This window comes from Lithobates pipiens, unplaced genomic scaffold (assembly GCF_037356315.1).
Source record: "Lithobates pipiens isolate NorthernLeopardFrog02 unplaced genomic scaffold, aLitPip1_a1.2 Scaffold_13, whole genome shotgun sequence".
In the NCBI taxonomy this organism is placed as follows: domain Eukaryota; kingdom Metazoa; phylum Chordata; class Amphibia; order Anura; family Ranidae; genus Lithobates; species Lithobates pipiens.
The window spans coordinates 105,996,102-106,011,624 of record NW_027507718.1 but is presented as its reverse complement, the minus strand read 5'-3'; positions in this window follow the sequence as shown (position 1 = coordinate 106,011,624).

Here is a 15,523-nt window from a genome sequence, read left to right as displayed (position 1 = left end):
ATTTTTTTTTTTGTGATGGCACAACTAACTGCAATCTTGGAAGGTTACTATATTGCTATTGCTATGTTTTGTGAGCTTCTTCACTGACAAAATATTAGTTTTAAATGCAGGGACATTTTTCACAAGTATCATTCTGGTGACACGCTGGGAAATAGGACAATAGAACAAAAACATCTTCTATACCTTCTGATTCCGTTATTTGCCAATTAGCTAGGGTGTTTTTTTCTGTTTTGGTCAAGGTGAATAAATAAAAAAATTTTGTCATGTGACTCGTAACGCCTGAATCAACACACCATGCCTGCAAAGATGAGGTGCGACTTTTGGAATGAAAAACATATTCATTATCTGAAGCAAAATCAGTTTCTTTCTTCATGTTTTTGGCCTTTTTTTGTAGTTTAGTTTGTTTTTGCATTCTTGCTTTTCAGATTCTGCAGTCTGCTTTTAAATTACCTTGTTTCTTGCACACAAAAGGTGTGTGTTTTTTGCTGCACATCTTTATAGCAGACTCTGCGACTGAAGCACTGTCCCTATTAATTCTTTCTGTTTTATGTTTTTATATTCATTCACAAGCTTGCCCTTAACATATTCCAATGTCAGTTCATCATCTGGTGGTCCATCAAGTGCTGTGATAAGCGTTTCATAACTTTCTGGTAAACCACCAAGTAATAGAGCTGCAGCGTGAAAATCTTAAATCTTAACCTTTTTCAAGGTGTTCCTTATGTAATCCTGCATATCCTGGCCTTGTTTCAGCTTTGTTTGGTATAGCTTTCTTTTTTAGTAATTCCTTTATTTGTATAAAGAGTAATGGAAAAATACAGACATTGGAGAGATAAATCTGAAAAAATCTCCAACATAGGGATGGCTTCTGTCTAATTAATTACAATTTATTGCTGAGATGAGCTCTTTCATGCACCTTTTGTAATTCTTCCCACATTTCTTTAGCAGTTTCACACTAACATATAGGTATGATTTGATCATCTTCTATGCTAAGAGATGGTGCTCTGATCTTTTTGGTATTTCTCTATCCACTCATCTGAAGGGTGTTCTAGCCAGACTTAATTTGTATATTTTCACGTACCTTCTTTTATTGGCAGCATTTTTCATCTTGAATTTCCAAGACTGTTAATTCAGGTTTGAAAATGAAAGCTTTGTGTTACTGTCTGTTTTCTTTTATTCTTTTGTAGTCTTATTTCTGTTGCTGTATCTTACACTTATCTTCTGTAGCTGGCAATGACTGGGTTCTCAGCATTTCTGTGGGTGTCTGGGCTATTCTTGGACTCATAACCTTTTAGAAATTCTGTATATAGCCCTACAGAATGACAGTGCACAATCCACATGGGCTTATCTGCTGCTTAACTGCAGACAGGAACAGGAACCTTATATTATACAGAGGAAAGACATAGAGTTTATCATAGAACAGCTACAAAACTATACACACTGCAATCTACTGGCTGATGTAGTTTCACAAAATACATGAACAATGTATTCCAACATCCAGCCATTCAGCCATGCAGCAGTGAAAATGTAGGGAGGAGCCTCAGGCTGGATCCTGGGCCAAGAGCCTGTTTTGTAGTTTTTTTTATATTCTTGCACTCCAAGACACAGTGAGCAACATTGCTATACCTTATTGCTTGACTTTAATCTATTATACTGAACTATAACTGACGTTTTGTGACCAACAAGTACCCTTACTTTGAAGATATCTATTTTGTGGAGATATATGCCCTTGCCTGGATGAGGGATATGTAGAAACCATCACATTAAAAAGGAGCTCCAGTCATTTTTGTGATTATTAAAAGTCAGCAGTTACAAAAACTGTAGCTGCTGACTTTTAACCATTTGCCTACTGGGCACTTTTACTCCCTTCCTGCCTGGGCCAATTTTCAGCTTTCAGCGCTGTCCCACTTTAAATGACAATAGCACAGTCATGCAACACTGTACCCAAACAACATTTTTATATTTTTTTTCCCTCAAATAGAGCTTCTTGTTGGTGGTATTTAAACACAACTTTTTTTTGCTGAATAAATGAATAAAGTCAAAAACATTTGAAAAAGACAAAATGTTTTCATAGTTTGTTCATTCCCAATCTTAATTTTATTAGAACATTATTATACAAATATGTATACATTAATGGCATAATCATACCATCAGTCAATTTACAAATATATTATACAAGCTTACATAACAAAAAAAAAAAAAAAAAAAGACAACTACAAAACAAAAAGAAACAAACAACAAAAAAAGAGGAGGGGAAATGATGGCAACACATAAACATCATGTTTTGAAAGATTATTATGTCTTATTTAAATTCTGCTCAAGTTCCCATAAATCATTCTAATTTCCTGATGATTCCCTAAAAGTCCTCCAAGGGGCCCATACCCAATGGCATTTTTCATATGTATCCAATTCATGTGCCAGGAGGGTCTCCATCCTTTCAATGTAATCCATTTCCATTATCCATTCCTTCACTGATGGGGATTGTATGGATCACCAATGTCGCGGGATAACAAATCTTGCCACTGTTTACCAGTGTCTAAGTAGACCCTTTTTAATATTTTTATAGGAGCTTGGGAGAATGGATAGCAGAGTAATTTGTGGTAATCCAGGACTAGCTCTCCTGTAACTGTAGTGTGCAGCTGCATGATCCTGTCCTAAAAATTATGAATTTAGGGGCATTCCCACCAAATTTGTATCAATAAACCCTTTAACAGAATGACACTGCCAACATATGTCAGCTGCATCTGGGTATATATGCTGCAGGGATGCTGGGCATCGATACCAACGAGAAACAAGCTTATAGCTTGTTTCTTGAGCTTTAGTTGTCAGTAACAAGCAATGTGTGAGAATAAATTATTTCTCCCACTCTTCTGCTCCAATTTGAACATTACGATCATATTATCATGTATTTGTAAATTCTGGAGGCTCAGGGTGTTTTTTAGCAATAAGAATCTTTTATATATTGCTGATAGAGCATGTTTTGGTTTAGTACTTTGTTACAAAATAGACTCAAACTAATTTAGATCTCTATTAAAATATTGGTTTAAGGGAGTAGAGGACAGGAATGACAATATTTGTTGATATTCCAACCATTGTATACGTGAGGGCTGTTGTTTAGAAATTAAATTCACTATAGATGGAAGTTTGTAAGTTTGCCCTGACAGAATCTGACTCACTCTTCAGTGGGACTCCTTATTTCATATTTAAAACTGTAGCCAATCTACTGCAAGTGGAAATTTAGGATTGCCAAATAAGGATGTCATGGGTCCTATTTGCAGAGAAAGCCCTAACTGCGTAATCATTTTATACCAGATGCTCAATAAATGAGATGTACGAAAAGGTTAAAATAGAGAGCATGCCTTGTTGAGTACCACAGGAAGTTAAGTTTAACCAAGGAAGTGCCTGAAAATCAAACTGATTCAACTTTTGTTCTAAATGATACCCATTATTTGTTATCTGAATGGTGAAACCAATTCTCTAATCTAGTCAGAACTGCTGCAACATAGTAATAATATAGATCTGGTACACCCGCTCCTCCTTTCACTTTAGGTAATGTTAATGTCTTCCTATTTTATCTCGATCTCTTGTGCCCCCATATAAACTTTGTAAAGGCAGATTGTAAAGTCAAGAAAAAAAGATCTAGGAATAGGAACGGGATAGTTTGAAAAAGGTACAGAAAGCTGGGTATTATGTCCATTTTCTGTATGTTAATCCTCCCGAACCACAAATTTAGATTAGAATCATATTTTTTAAGATCTTGAATGGTACGTTGCATCAGAGGGGTATAATTTGTTGAATATAAATGGGTCAGAATATTAATTTCTAAATATTTTAGTGTAGAGGAGCAGAATCTAAACGAAAAATTATTCTTCACTTGGTCTGATGAAAGTGACACATTAAGAATTTCAGATTTTGATAAATTTACCTTGAAATTACTCAAGACTCCAAAACGCTGAAATTCAGATAAAATAGAAGGCATAGAGATATGTGGGTTGGTAATAGGGATGGGCTGAACACTCCTCCGTTCGGTTCGCATCCAGAACATGCGAACATTCAAAAACTTAGTTTGAACACGCAAACACTGTTAAAGTCTATGGGACACAAACATGGAAAATCTAAAGTGCTAATTTTAAAGGCTTGTATGCATGGCATTGTCATAAAAAGTGTTTGGGGACCTGGGTCCTACCCCAGGGGACATGTATCAATGCTTAAGTGAAACAATAAATGTGTAATATTCCTTTAAATTTCTTACATGGGGGTGTTTTTAGTATGCCTGTAAAGGGGCGTATGTTTCTCGTGTTTAGAACAGTCTGACAGCAAAATGACATTTCTACAGGAAAAAAAGTAATTTAAAACTACTCGCGACTGTAATGAATTGTTGGTCCGGCAATACACATAAAAGTTCATGGATTCTGGATAATGGATTATTGGTCCTATTAGTGTTAATTTTATTGATATAATCATTTAATATATATTCTGTACATTACATTTTTGCACACATCTATTTGTTAATAGATTATAGTACTATTAACAAATTAATGAATAAAGTACTCTTTATAACCATGGTTGAGATTGTATTTGTGCATATTTTTGAAAACTTCCTAATACTAGCAATAAAAGTTTTGGGAGAATGGGGATGTACTATATGTGCTGTTTCCCACATTTATTGCCATATCTGTAACTACTTAAGGCATATCTATGTTGATATGAACTGTCAGATGCTGCAAACAACTCTAATAGCGATACCCTATATTAGCTAGTATTTCTGTAGATTGTGAGGCTTTATGTAGAGTTTCTAGGGAATGAAGAGTATTTTCAACAGCCACGGTTCTTTCTTTTTTGACACGAGAACCATATTGGATAAACAACCCTTTTAATACCGCTTTAAGAGCTTCCCATGTTAGTGGTAACGCTGTTTCATCCTGTTCATGATCAGTGACAAAGTTGCCAATTGCCTCCACAATTGCTTTGTGGCAAAGTGGGTCTGACATAAGTGCATCATTCAAATGCCAAGACCAACTTGTGCCCAGAGTCTGAAGGGAATATATTGATAAAAATACTGGTGAATGGTCAGACCAAATAATCTATCCTATTTCCAAAGAAGGCTTCCACTCCAAAACCTTTAGGCCCGATAAAAAATAGTCTAGTCTACTATTATATAGACTACTAAAATATGTATAATTACGATCTTTAGGATATAGGATCAGCCATAGATCAAGTAACCTATGATCAAACAATTGTTTTTTAAGAGCTCACAACCGGGAGTGAGGAATACTGGAATGTTGAGCAGAGGTATCCAACTGGGGCTCTATGGCTAAATTGAGATCTCCTTCTACAACAATGACACCTTCTGAAAATTCCGCAAGGAGCCAAAGATGACGAGAAATTGTTGTTGTCTGATCATGATTCGGAATATAAAAATTAGCAATTTTAAAAAGTTCAACGGGATGCCTCCTTAGAGTAAAGACAGCTGCAGGTGGAAGTTCCAGCCAACCAGCAGTGGGAAAAACTGTCTCTCTGATCCATGATGAGGGCCATGCTGTCAGGGCCAGCATGGAATCCAGGATGCAATCATATGAAAATAAAATAGCATGGAGGTACCTCCTATCCAGACCAGCCCCCCTCCCCTGTCCTAAAGCACCCACCCATGTTGAGGGCATGTGGCCTGATGTGGTTCAGGAGGGGGGTGCTCAGTCCCCCCCTTTCCTGGCCCCTAGGCTGCATGTTTGGAAAAGGGTCTGGTATGTATTTGGGGGGGACCTCACGCCATTAAAAAAAAAGCTGGATTTGAAGGGCCTGGTATGACTAGGGGGGACCCCCAGGCAGGTTTTTTTTTAATGTTTTAAAACCGTCATTTGTAGAGTTTACTTTCTGCTGTCAGCTAGGAATCCTGCTGACAGCAGATGCGCCATGATTGTTAAGGATGCGAGCGGCCGCCCACTCCTTATCAACTAGCTATTCTGATCTCTGAATATACAAAAGCAATGCCGAAGATGCAAAACAAATACCAAAATTATGAAAATGAATTGGTCCAATATTGAGTCAATGGACCAATTCGTTTTCAGAATTTTGGAATTTGTTTTGTATTTGTATTTGTTTATACAGAATAGCATAAAAAAAAATAGTGTGAAGTTCCCCCAATCCATACCAGGCCCTTTGGATCTAGTATGGATTTTAAATGGAACCCTGTGCCAATATTTTATAAAAATATTGTGTGGGCCCCCCCCAAAATCCATACCAAACCCTTCTCCGAGCATGCAGCCCAGCAAATGAGAAAAAAGGGGGGAATGAGCGAGTGCCCCCCCCCCCCCCAAATCATACCAGGTATGGTATCATGATTTCACTTTTTTTTTGCAGGAATACAATTTAAAAAAAATAAAAATGTATAATTTAAAACTATAGTACACAATTAAATTAAATAAACTACCTTAAATACAGACTGAGAGTCTCCTCTTTAGCAAGCATTAATTCACCAGGTTATTGCAAACAATTCTTTCGGTCTCCCCAAAAGGCCATAGAATACATTCCACTGAACACTTTGTAGGGATCAGTGCTTTTAAATTCTAAGTCTCACTCTATTGGAGAAAAACTCATCTGAGACAGAAAGGCAATAGAAATTCACTGCAGTTTATTCACAAGCAGACAGATTTACAGGTGTGTCTTCATTCACATAATAAGACAACTGTTAATTTGCTTTCCTTCCTTTCTTTCAGTTTGAAGCTTAGCTATCCATATTAAAAAGACGTGTATCTGAGCACAGCTTCAATAATAGATAACAAACAGTTTCCTTAATTCTGGATCTGTATTTTAACAATGCTTTGATCACAATAGAGGAAAAAACTCTCTATACAATATAATTCAAGAACAGCTAAGCAGGCCTGCACTCTGCTGATAACAATATCAATAGAATTGCATCTTTTTTCGAAAATCCCATGAACATTACTGTTAATGACAGCAATGAAAAGAACTTGATCTGGCAGGATGGACAATGAATATCACTTAATCTTTCTTAATCAAGGGTTACCTTCTGTATACAGAGAATATAACATGACTGTAACCTACTAAACAACAAAAGAAATATCATAAGTTTGCTAAATGATTTGAATGTCAGATTTGAAGCTTGAGTGTTTTGTATTGTTATAAAGAAATTGAAGTTTGTAATAACGTGTGCCCTAAATTAAACAAATGCCGATGCTAGATTAGTGTATTCTTTACCTTTAATTTCAGTCTAAAATTAGTTTTATTCTTTTGCTTACAGTGAGGATAGGTTAGAACCTTGGGCAGATTTATTGGGATGTTTGCATCCACACTGGAAGATTCCCCTTTATTTCCTCTCCTGATTATATAAGGAAATGAAGTTATGTGAAGTTTACCAAATAGTAACAGCAACAGCAATAAAAAAAAAATTGAATATTTTTTAAAAGACAGGTACAATGCTGTTAATGAACATTGCTCATGATGCTCTATCTATCCTTTTTGTAAATAACAGATGCTACAGTAGATTACTGTATAAATTATTCTTTATTTGGATTCCACCTGTAGTAAAAAGGATGCTGACAAAAAAGTCTGAGTTTTCAAAATGCAGTCCTGTGTCATATTTGACACACATTCTGGTGTTGCGTGCAGCAGAATCTCCAAAGAGATTAAGTCCCTTTGTTTCTTTACACTTCCATTCATTTGTGCGTTGTGTAGGAAAGCTTCTGTCCCCTGAAGTCCAGATATTCAGCTCCAGATATTGGAATCACAATGATGATTTTGTGATTCATTTCTATTTTCATTACTGTATTTCAATACTATAGAAATAATTGTAGTCAATATTCAGCTTTTTTTTACATACACTACTGACCTAGAAAAGTGAAATCGTTTTTGCTCATTTATATTATTTGAAGGCTGTGACTCGCTTTTAAATTTCTGCTTCATAAGTCTGTGTAACTTTTTGTCTACTATGTTGTTTGGTATTCATTCTTGTTTTTTGGACTCATTAGGTTTTGTTAAATGTGGACATATAAAGGTACAAGCATTTTTTTTCCAAGTACAGTCAACTGACAGTTGCAAATGAGGGGGCAAATATACTCTGCGCTTTGCAAGTGCAGATGCACTCATTTTCCCTGGTGCTTTTTTTCCCCTTGTACCAAATTGGGTATTCTTTATGAAGTGAAGCTTTACCAAAATTATTAAGCTCTGTGGAAAATGAGTGGAACTGCACTTGCAGAGTATACACTCTATGTGCCTTAAGCAAATCCAGACCTGATGGATCTGATCATAGTTGCAAGTGATTTGACTTTTTTAGAGGATTTGTTTGTATAACAAATAGACTGTTTAATGCTCCCTTACATGATATTAACAAGTGCTTTCAAACCATAGCCAGATCATTTACAAGTCAACCTAAACAGAACCAATGGGTTTGATGGATGTCTAGGGGACCAACTACAACTTTCATGCTCCTGCAGTAACCAGAGTTTTTTTTAAAACTCTTCAAAGCTGTGAACCTCTCTGTAAGCTATGATGCACTTGTAGGAGTTGGTGTCTGGAAGTGTGCCAGTACAAACAAGGATATTTCTATATCCTATCTGTTTCCTTATCAACGTCAGTCAAAGCGAATGGGTAGGGGAGCAAAACTGGTATCTTGTCTAGAGCTCAATTGACCCTTAATTTATCTTTATTCCATGCATTAAAGGACATATTTGACAGTTTTACTTACTTCCTCCATCCTATAAGAGTTGCCTTCCTGGTCTTATGCCACCTTCAGTCCTGGTTTAGCAGTCTTCAATGTGCATCCCTACTTTGAGGTGTATAGACTTTGCTCCACAAAATAGCACATTATGGCACATAAAATTAATTCAAGAAAGCTGTACTCTGAGGGACAACTTAAGGATGCCATTTCCCACAGGAATTAATGTGACTGTAAGCACATTACAAAGCAGCCATTTCGGAGGAACAACTGTGTGGCTTGGAGTGAGGCTGCTCAGTAAAGGTAGTTGCATCAGGGCTCAGGGGAAAAACATATTAAATTAGAGTTGTGCTTTAGGTTTCCAAATGTAGTTTCCTTTTCTGTGTACACAAAGACATGAGATTCTGATTATTTGTTCATCGTGTGTCTACATGTCAACTGGGTTGGGAAAAGTGAACCAATCATGGGTCTCTACAGCTACAAACAAGGACAGACAGCTGTCTTTCCATCCACCAATCTTGGTGAAACAGTTGTCTATCTATGGCCAGATGTATTTAGGATCACTGTCATTTGTTATATTTAAATGCAGCTCACAAACTGGGAAAGGTTAGAGACCTACACATTAAGCAATTTATATATGAGAAATGAGCTAACAAGAAAATGTTCTTGTTAGCACACTTTCTTTATATAAGCCCCATAAGAGGTTAACTGCAAAAATAATTGTCCTTTTCCTCCTGTTACAGTTAATCATATTTTTAATGCTTGCTAACAAAGCAGACACAATTACTGCATTCAGGGCAATGAACCCAGTAACATAAAAAAAGAAAAAAAGAAAAAACAATGAAACACTGTTGTTAAATAGATTGTTTATTATGAAAAATAGGCTACTAATTATTTCTTTGCCACTAAACAGTTCAACTTGAATAAAAGTTAATCTTACTTTAAAAACAGGGAAGAAAATCTCATCTATTTGAAAACGCTCTTTTACTTTAGGTAATATTTTAGATATAATGGTTCCCCCACGGTCACTGATACACAATTAAAATGCAGTGAATTAGTGGATAGGGAACCATATAAAGAAACAATTGCACAGCAGCCTGCACATTGCTCCTGCCATGCTCCAGAGAGAAGAAAATCAATAGGTAGTTTGAGTCACCAAGTGTTTCTCTTACAATTTATCAGGAAAGTACCAAAGGCACATGAAAGAGAGGAAAGGGGGGTTCAGGATAAAGAAAATTAGAATAAGGAAAAAACATGCAGCTTGTCAAATGTACTATATTTTTTATGCTCAAAAGAAAACGACAGCATTTTAACTTAGCCTGCAATATGTCCCCTTGTGTATAACATAAAAGTTTTGTATTCATTATAAGAATTTACAAAGCTCTGCAAGATCCAGTGACAAGGATTTTTTGGGACTAGAGTATAACACAAACATATCTGAGCATATTTGATAAGGCAATACAAAGATGAGCATTGATGTTCAAAGTGATGAATCACAAAGCAAAAGGATTTAAAAATCGTCTTGGTTGAACTGTACAGATGGGGTGTGTTTTTTTTTACCAGGTTGGTTTTGCAGTTCATTTTTGTTGTTAACGCTTCATCCAAATGGTGCCCAAAATATTTTTGATAGGGTTGTTTTATTTTTTTTTCTGGGTTAGCAGCATGATTTAGTTAGCAGCACATCACCACACACTACTGCAGTTCACTTTACTGCACAAAATTACCACAATGTCAAGTGCACTAAATATTACAGGTTTTGACACATCAGTCCAGAGCACCTGCTGTTATTTTTCTACAGCCCCAGTTCCTATGTTTTCATGCATAGGACATGGAAACAAGGCTAAGCAACTCAGCTATGCACAGAAACATTTTCAGGAAAATGGCAGCAGGTGTCCTCAACTGATGAGTCAAAATTTGAAATATTTGGCTGTAGCAAAAGGTAGTTTGTTTGAAAACTATTTCAGATAGCATTCTTAATTTACTTTTTCACACCTGCATCAGACTTTTGCACAGGACTGTATGTCCTGGTTGTATACTGTAACGGAATATGATCCGGATTGATTGTATCCATTTGCATGGGTTAGTAGCTGGTTTATTTATATTTGTTTAGTTTTTTTGGTGCTTTCTACCAAGCTTCATCTTTCTCCTTCCCTTTACATGAACCAGTTAGAGACAAGAGCATATTGTACATTTATAGAATAATTTATATTTCAACATCTGTTCTTGATACCTCTCTCATGGCACTATATAATTTGTATTTCCATGTTTAAACAAATTATAGTGATTCCTGTTTACATCACATTGGAATATATGACCTATGATTTCGCTTGTATTTTAATTGTTTAATTTTTCTTTTCTTTTTGATATTGTAAACTTAAAAAAACTTTTCAACAAAATAATTATTTGGAAAAAAAAACAACATACAAAAGCAGTAAAAACAAAGATCCGCACCAAAACAATCACAGGTGAGCCAGCCCAACAAGAAAAAAGAAACCGAGGGCAATAAACCTTTCATTTCAATTAACATTTGCTGAGACTAATTGACCTAGAACTAAGAGAATGTGTGTAAAGGAGACTAGGTTGCAGCCTTAAAAATCTGAGATGTAGAGCCCTGATGACAAAAAGCCTAAGAAGTATTCACTGCCCTAGTGCCAGTGGTATATCATCCATGTGTGCAGGGTGTGCGGTGAACATGAGCCCCAGGGTAGGGGGGCCCACTGTGCCCTGACACACACTGCCCACATAGAGTAAGTAAAAATTGGGCCATAACATTTCCTTGGGCCCCATAAATTCAGAGGGGCCCAAGAGGTTGGAGCGTTGATGGACTTTTTTATTTTTCGACTCACAAGCAGAGGCAGCTAGAGCTGCATTTTCCGATGCTAGGATTATAATTCCGGCAGCTCAGAGACTCCAGGAGGTGGAGGAGCTTGGTTGGTGGCCCTGCTGTATGTTCACAGCAAGTCAGTAGTGAGACTGTTCCCTGCTTCGGGGTGCCCCTGCACTTGTGTGTCATGACTGAACACAGAAGAAGACGTTTTCCTTCACAGGCTTTAACTGAAGTTCGAGTCTTTGTGACCTGCATCTGTCAGCTGCAAACCAGTCTGTGAAGAAAGACTTCCTCTGCTGTGTCCAGTGATTGCAGGTATGTGCTAGGAGCAACCTCTTTTATAACTTTCTGGAATAACAACCAGAGAGTCCATCTGCCTAAAAAAATCAGTGGCTGAGAGGTAAACCCTGATGACCCTCACCACATCCAAGTAATGGAGTGAGAACTCCTTGGAGTGAAATGGTACCAGACACAGGGAAAGTAACAATATCACCATTGAGATGAAAGGCAGAGAGTAAAAATTAGGTCCTTTGGTCCTAAAACAACCTTACCTTCATGTAGGATCAAATGGAGCTTCTTGCAGGACAACACTGATAACTCAAAAACCCTTCTATCAGAAGTGATGGCCATACAAATGGCTACTCTATGGAGTAGTAATGTCAAGCAAATGTCCTGAGTATTTTCAGAGGGGAAGGGTGGGTCTTTAAATTCCATAGTTTGAGTGGAGGCCTAACAGGGAAGCAACTCCTGCAACCCCTTGCATGACAGTACAGATCGATTAATTGTTACTGGGAGGATTTTGATAAAGAGTGAACAAGGCAGAGATAAAAAATCATTGAAAAAGAAATGATGAAAAACACATCATTTTGGTGAAATTTTTAGGTCAATGAGAACCAAGCCCTGACACCATGGAAGAGATTTACTAAAAACGGGAGTGTGTAAAAATCTTGTGCAGCTCTGCATAGAAACCAATTAGCTTCCAGGTTTTATTGTCAAAGCTCAATTGAACAAGCTCAAGTTAGAAGCTGATTTGGTTACCATGCACCGCTGCACTAGATTGTGAGTGCTCCATTTTTTGAACCCCACCCCCCATGGTAGATGAGGGAGTGATGGAATCCTGCATTTTTAAACTGCAAAATATAGCCACAATTAAAAAAGAAACACTTTCCTAGTATTTTGGAGAAACAACTGCTGAGTGAAATTTGTCTGATGGGGTCTACAATCAAAGGAAGAGACTCAATGTCCAAAAAATAATCCTCTGGAGGATCCCAAACTGAATAGGAGATGTTAGGCATCTCTGTGCCAGACTCTTTTACATAAACTCGGTTTAACCCCAGGGATCAGGGCTGGCCACAAAAGGTACATGCTTTGTGACCAAGTGTCACTGCATGTTTTCCAGGCTGCAGGCAGCAGGCTGTTGAAGGAGAAGTTGTATTGCACTGAAATCGTCTTTGGAGATGTATGAAGAGCTGCTTCACAATACTGTTTCAAACAGAGAAAATTCCTCAACACAGTGAAGGCAGTTAGTCTCTCAAAATAGTGATTCAGAGATGAGGACATAAGAACTACTGCAGCTCTGCTCCAAATAACTCAGCAAGGAGTCACCAGTTACACTGACTTGACCTGAAAGCAGAATTCTGTGCTAAATGGAATGCAGAGGGGTTGTCATCAATGTTGACCGGAGTACCATCACATAGAGAGAACCAGTATACTTTATGAATTGGTATTGGAATTTACTGTAGATAGTAAAAAATATTCCTCCAATTCAAACAAAAAATATGGCAGAAAGGAAAAAGACATCCATTCTCCCATAGACATTAAGTTAAACTGAGTAGAGATATAGTCCCAAGGGGGTTGGCTTTCAGTTTATCATGTGCCTAGTATCCATTTCTCCTGTAGGTGGCAGAATAATCCTAGGTTTAGGATTGATCAAGTGGTATTCCTCGATACAAGATGGAAAAATAATTTCGTCAGGTAATGTTAAGCAAAACTCTAGACAAGCCTTTATATACATTGTTTAAATACATATACTGTATATTAACGGTTTCACCTGCAAAGATTTGTAATTCTATCTGAACATTTCAGTTGGCTAGGTTGTCTTTCTGGTTCCAGCCTGCTCTTTGAACAGTGAATTAAAGTCAGCATATTTTTATGAGGTATTTTATATGATGAGAACCAGTGATGCATTTTTGTTTCAACTCATTAAAGTTTTTGCAATGTGAAATAGAGTTTGGCTCTTGTATCTTTTTTACTATTCACTGACTAGAACTGAGAACATTTGGCTTCAGGGAATGCACTTCCACATTGATAATCTGAAAGAGTTCTTAAACTGGTACTACTGATGTCTTTTGCTTATAACTGTTTGCAATCATAAATGCATACATCAATTGACATTATCATCATGAGAATGATGAAGGAAGGGGCCACCCCCAAACTGTTCCCACAAAGTTGGCAGGATGAAATTGCCCAAAAGTTTTGGTAAGCTGACAACTTAAGAGTTACTTTCACTGGAACTAAGGGGCCAAGCCCAACCCCTGAAAAACTACACCACACCACTTTTCAGGCACAGGGGCCTGAATTACAGTGGCGGGGGGTGTTTTTGAACACCTGATTAGAGTGATAGACTCTAATAGGCCTCAAAATAGGTGACCTGCGAGCGCCATGGTGGGCACTCACAGGTCACTCAGCTGTGTGTTACAAAAGCGAATGAATATTTGCTTTCCTAACACTAAACCGCCTCTCCGCCAATCAGGTGCTCAGGTCTGTTACCTGTCACCTGATTGGCTGAAACTACAGCTATTGGATGCCAAGCAGGAGGAGAGAACGGGAGATGAAGACTACCAAGACAGGGGAAGTGCCGGGGAGACAGTGAGTGGGCGGGGGTCACACTGGGGGCATTCAAGGGCACACTGGCAGCATTTAATGGGCACGCTGGCAGCATATGATGTGCACACTGGCAGCATTTGATGGGCACACTGGCAGCATATGGTGGGCATAGTGGCAGCATTTGATGGGCACAGTGGCAACGTTTGAGGGCACAGTGGCAACATTTGAGGGCACAGTGGCAACGTTTGAGGGCACAGTGGCAGCGTTTAATGGGCACAATGGCAGCATTTAATGGGCACAGTGGCAGCGTTTAATGGGCACAGTGGCAGTGTTTAATGGGCACAGTGGCAGCATTTAATATTTAATGGGCACAGTGGCTACAATTGATGGCACAGTGGCTGCGTTTGAGGGCACAGTGGCAGCATTTGGCACAGTGGCTGCAATTGATGATTAGAAAAAAAAAATTGCGCCCCCCCCCCCAAAATTTGAGCACCAGCCACCACTGTGCTTCGCCACTGTGTCTTATATCCATTTATAGAAACCAATATAAAACACTGATGCACCAATGCAAAACAAAGTGTAAATTCTAAAGCCGCGTACACACGGGCGGACTGTTTGGCCAACTAAGTCCGTCAGACAATCCGACAGACAGTCCATCCTACTTTCGAATGAACGGACTTGACCACACACGATGAACAAACAGTCCGTTGAAAGCTTGCGCGATGACGTGTACAGCACGTACAACGGGACTAGAAATAGGACGTCCAATACACAGCAATGCAACCTTCCGCCGTGTAAATCCTTTCTGAGCATGCGCCATACTTAGTCCGTCCAACTAGCCTACTCACGAGCGGACTGTCCGCTGAAACCAAAGTTGGACGGACAATATTACGGAAATTCCGAAAGACTTAGTCCGCCAGACTGTCCGCTGAAAAAGTCCGCTGAAGCCCACACACGAGCGGACTGTCCGCTGAAATGTGTTTCGGCGGACTAAGTTGGACAGACAGTCCGCCCGTGTGTACGCGGCATAAGAAGTCCTACCATTAGCAATAAAAACAGGCTAGGTCAAAGGTAAAAAGACAAGGAAGAAATTCTGCAGGACGCAGCAAAGTTAATCTGTTCCAAAGGCAATATATACACAGTATTTACAAATACAAAGAAAAAGCGACCACATTACATACTTCACCTCTGTTTACTGAAGC